This window comes from Microtus ochrogaster, chromosome 6, assembly GCF_000317375.1.
Source record: "Microtus ochrogaster isolate Prairie Vole_2 chromosome 6, MicOch1.0, whole genome shotgun sequence".
Classification (NCBI taxonomy): domain Eukaryota; kingdom Metazoa; phylum Chordata; class Mammalia; order Rodentia; family Cricetidae; genus Microtus; species Microtus ochrogaster.
This window is the reverse complement of record NC_022013.1, coordinates 9,714,112-9,719,309: the sequence shown is the minus strand read 5'-3', so window position 1 is coordinate 9,719,309 and position 5,198 is coordinate 9,714,112.

Genomic DNA, 5,198 nt, shown 5'->3' with positions numbered 1-5,198 from the left:
TCCTTGATAAATAAATAAATTTAAAAAAATAAAATAAAATATATATACATTAAAAAAAATTAATGCATTAATTTCCTGTCTCTTCCCCTTTATATTCCTCTCTCCTCCCAGTCATATCCATCTTGTCTCCACCTCCCTTGGGCTTGGATTAAAAGTGTGTGACTCCCAAACACTGAAATTAATGATGTGACCCACCACCACCTGGATCTGTTTCTGAATAGACCTAGTGTAGCCCAGGGTAGCCTTGAACTCACAGAGATCCATCTACCTCTGTCTCTCAAGTCCTGGGATTAAAGGTGTGTGCGACCACTTCCTGGCCCGTATGACTGACTAGTGTGGCTGCTTTGCCCTCTGATCTCCAGACAAGCTTTATTTATTTAAACACAAATAATATACCACTGTACAATGGCACAAGGCAGAAGACTCAGGTCCATACCTTGCAGGTGGTTCTCCTATCTCACTTAGCCATACCCAGCGAAAGGAAAGGTGATGCTCCGCACTCTGAAGGCATCCTTGTTATCATCTCACTCTTCCCAGTTGTGCATTTGCTGAACCATGGCTCCATCTTTCAGATCTCAGCAAGGTGCTGATGACTGGCTATCTCCCCTGTCTTCAGAGGACCTCCAGTACCTAGTAGGGGTCTGGCACAAGACACGAAGATTTCTCTGCGACCTGTGTTCTGATGGGGCACACTCATCACTAGGAGGTTCAGCCAACAGTGACCATTATTGCCAGCATTTTTGAGGGTCAGACATTAAAGCAGCGATAGGCTTTTTTGTCTGAGTGTGAGTCAAGACAACTAAGTTATAAATCAGTGCTGTTTTTTATCAACGGATAAATAGATTTTGAAAAAAAGTATGTGTATGTACATATATAGATATGAATGATTGATATTTTCAACTGTAAATAACAACAATAGAATCTCATCTCTTGCAAGAAAAGGGATATAACTGGAAATCATCATAAAGTGAAATAAGGCAGACCCATGAAGACAAATTCTGTGCTCTTTCATAGGCAAAATCTGGACTTTTTCTTAAAGACATAAAAATACAAAATATTTGGGACGAAGAAGGTAACCAGTAGGCAGAAGGAAGAAAACAAAAGAGAGTTTATAATGGTGAATATGATCAAAGTATATTATATTCATGTTTGAAAATACCACAACAGGGCAGGCAGGATGGCTCAATAGGTAAAGCTGTTTGCTGGTAAGCGTGAATACCTGAGTTCAATCCCTGGGACCCACATGGTAGAAGTAGATAACAGACTGCACAAGTTTTTCTTAACATATATATGCACCCAAATACATTAAAGTATATAACAAAATTCACATTTTGTTCAATTAATGTGCAATAATATAAATTAAAATTAAACTCAAAAATTATTTAAAAATAAATTCAAACAGATCTCCTCTGATGGTCTGTTCTAAATGACTACAACTTAGGTCTTTGTGGTATTTGACTAGATGATAAGCTAGATCTCATGGGTCTAGACTTGGTGGCTTAGCATGGCAAAGGTAACCTGGCAGAAGTCAGACGGGCAGGACCTTCTGTGTTTTTTCTGTCTTTTGAAGAAGCAGTCAGAAACCCACCTAGGAGAGGGAACATAGACACCCACTCCCAGGTCTTAAGGAAAGGATGGGGATTTCACCTTGAAAGGATGGCTGAAGGAAGTAAGGCTTTACCCTTTCATGCATCCCCACCATGTGTTAGCCTTAGTTTTAGACATGTATATGGTGGGTTAGAACTCCAAGACTTACCTGGTATAAGTCACAGGGGGCAAGTCCTTCTGTATCCAGAGCACATTTCTGCATTGATGAAGCAGTCACACACCCACTCAGACTCAAGGAGGCAGGGCATAGGCCTCAACCCTTGAAGAAATGAGTATCAAATGAACTGAAGCCATCTTTTCAAATGATTGTATTTTCTTTAGAAACACATGTTGTATCTGTACTCAATAAAATACCAATTGAACAACTGTGCCATATGTATCCTTTATGCTTCAAGACGTTAGAGGGTCTAAACTCCCTCTCTTTGGGTCTGGGTGGGCATATGACTGCCCAGTAGATGGTGTTTGCTTGGACACAGAAGGACCTGCTCACCTGACTTCTTCCAGTTTACCTTTGGCTTTTGAGTCAGCACACACATCTTTAGCTGCACAAAGTGTATTGTTCAGTACCAGTAGATAAGCCCACAAGTTTGGCAAAATGCAACAACACAGTATTAAGCAGTTTTCCTCCACCCACTGCACCAGTTTCATATCCTTTGAAGGCAAATAAGCCCTGGGAATATCCAAGAATGGTGTATGTCCTGTGTTGTTTCTTAAAGTAGTTTGACCCTGGAATGCCCTCAGATTAGTGTTCTTTAAAATACTGACTTAAACAATGTCTAAAACCAAGTGGGGGGAAAAGATATTGTCTTCTATATTCTAGAATCATATGGATAGACATAGGTAAGTTACCCATGCTATTGTAAGCAATTAATCTCATTGAAACAAAAAAAAAACCATACAAATAAAAGGGGAACTCATTGGAAAGAGGGAGGGGTCAACATGAGTAGAAGGACAAGAAGTAAAGGAGGTGAATATGATCAAAATAATTGTATACATGCACGGAAATACCATAATGAAATATTATTATTGTATTAAATATGCCAATAAAAACTTTAAAAAATAGCATAGCCAGGACAATTTGCCAAGCTGACTTCAGTAACTGGAAAAGGGCCCATAGACTGTGTGGATGGAAGTCTAATCATGGGTTAGAGACTCGTGCATATAAATGTCCCTGAGTTAATATGGAGGCAAACACAGGTCTCTACTTCAAAAAACATTAATTATAAACTATCCAGAATCTTTTATAGGCTTTTCTTTTTTCTGAACATCTTAATTAAAAGTTAAAATGATTGACAGTGTTAGCTTCCTTGACAACAAAAGGGGCATCTACAGACGTCTGGGGAATATGTGTTGGCTTGCAACCTTGTAGAGGGCAGGACAGCCCATAAAAACAGTAAGATATTAACTATTTATTATAGGGCTGAGGAAAGAGCCAAGGTAAAGACTCTTTCTCTTGGGGAACTGCAGTGGAAGTTACAGGAGGAAAGAGAAATAGCATCAAAATGACAGGAAATTGGAGACAGGAAAGTTTAGTTTGGGTCAAAAGCTATGCTGTCGCTTGATAGAAGCCATTTGGTGAACCTCACAGAAGGGGTGTCTATGAAGCTGATCTAAGATCTGCATGTCTTCCTGGAAAGGTACACGGTTGTGAATACTTAGCTTATTAAGGTGTTCTTCATAAGCAGGATGATATATGCCTTTCACAACTCATACCCATGTGGATTGGGAACAGTATCCCCCACCAAAGAGTCTTAACATCCATACAACATGTAGAGACCTGAGGAGTCTGGTCTTGATTTTGGAACAGGGTGGGCCTACAGAAAGCTGCCTCAGTTTTAAAGAGACCTCTGGAGTGTGTCCTGTCCTGGTGAGGATGGGCACAAGAGATGACAGAAGAAGGTAGGACCACACTGTGGGAAGGCAGCATTGTCAGACATCATGGAGTCCTCTGCTGTCGAACACTCAACAATCTCTCCAACCCCTGGCTGTTGTGGGTGCTTGTTGCTGTTGTTCTTTTTCTTTTCAAGACAAGTTTGTATAGCCCAGGCTAGCCTTCATTCTATAGAATAATTAGGTTGCAGTTGTTCAGACATGCCCAGCTCATGCAGTGCTAAGATCAAACCCCAGGAGAACCAACCTTAAATTTCCATAGGTGGGCAAAAAGGAGTCATGTGAGGTTATCCCAAGCACTCTAAAGAATAGACAGGGCCAGCGAGACTGGGATTCAGACTTTGTTCTCATTGGCCAGTGATGTGGCATATGACCTTAAGCAGACCATTTGACCTCTTCTCATCTTGCCCGAAGTGGAGCCAGTTACTGCACAGTTCCCCTCCCGCCCATCTGGTGTGGAAATCTAGTGAGCTCATGTTGTGAGCATGCTCTGGAGTTGCAAAAGCAGCACACCCTTGCGGAGTCTGTGGGCTATTATGTGAGTGTTTGTAGCTCTAGGTGAGTGGGGCCCATTACTTCTGTGATTAGTGCTAATTACTGTACTAAACCACACCACAGGAAGGAATCTTCTCCCACTGGCTTCTTCAGCAGTATCTGTTGTGTAATATTTTAGAAAATATCACTATAACAACAGTGTAATGCTATTTCACCATACACAATTTGTTCTATTTTATAAGAGAAAATTTGGAAAGATGACGCTTTGAACATTGGGTGAAGCTCTTCCCCTGCTATGAAAGCATTTTGTTTCATGATAAAGATCTTTCCAAAATGGGGTTCTTATCAGGAAAAGTGGCATCAAGCTTGGCACAGCATTGGTGGTAATTCCTGTGGGAAATGAAGAGGAGATATGGCCTATGTTTCTAAGCAGAGGAAACTAAGAAGTACTGCACATGGAAGAGAACTCCCTCCCGCATACAGGGCACAGAGCCTTTGCCAGAGGCCTAGAGTCACTAAGAGCCCTGGAACACATAAAGCTCTAGATCCAGAAGAGAGCTGGAGAGCTGGAGATGGAGCTTTGTCCTTGAAGTTCTTGCTGCACAAACATCTAAGCCCATTTTCAATCTATACATAAAACCAGAAATGGTGTCACACAATATCTCAGAACTTGGCAGACAGAAAAAGTGGGGTCCCTGGTCATTAGCTGCCAAGCCTACTGGAATTATTGGATGATTCTAGTGGCACCCAATTTCTCTAGAGAGTCCCTGTCTCAAAGGGCAGATGACTGTCCTCAAGAATATTTGAGGTTGACTTTTGGCCTACGTGCATGCAGCTCACATGCATGTGCGTGCACACACACACGCACACGATGTATAGTAAATGATGTCTTTTGTCAGTTATTAGATCTTGTGAATCTTCAAGTTGAGGGTCTTCACCTCCATTGCCAGACAGAAAATAGTTAAGTATTATTGGCCCCGATTCATGCCCATCATCCATTTCGTCACCCCTTCTTTCTCTCTTTCCTAAATTTCTTTTGGTCTATCATTTGACAACATATAATCTGAACAAAAAATATAATAGAATAAAACCAGCTAAAATACAGAAAGAGTCAAGTACCATTCTCACTTGAAAGATGCACAAGCAGAGTGTGAAGACTAGTGTCCTGACACACCGCTGCTGAGTGTGAAGACTAACTAGTGTCC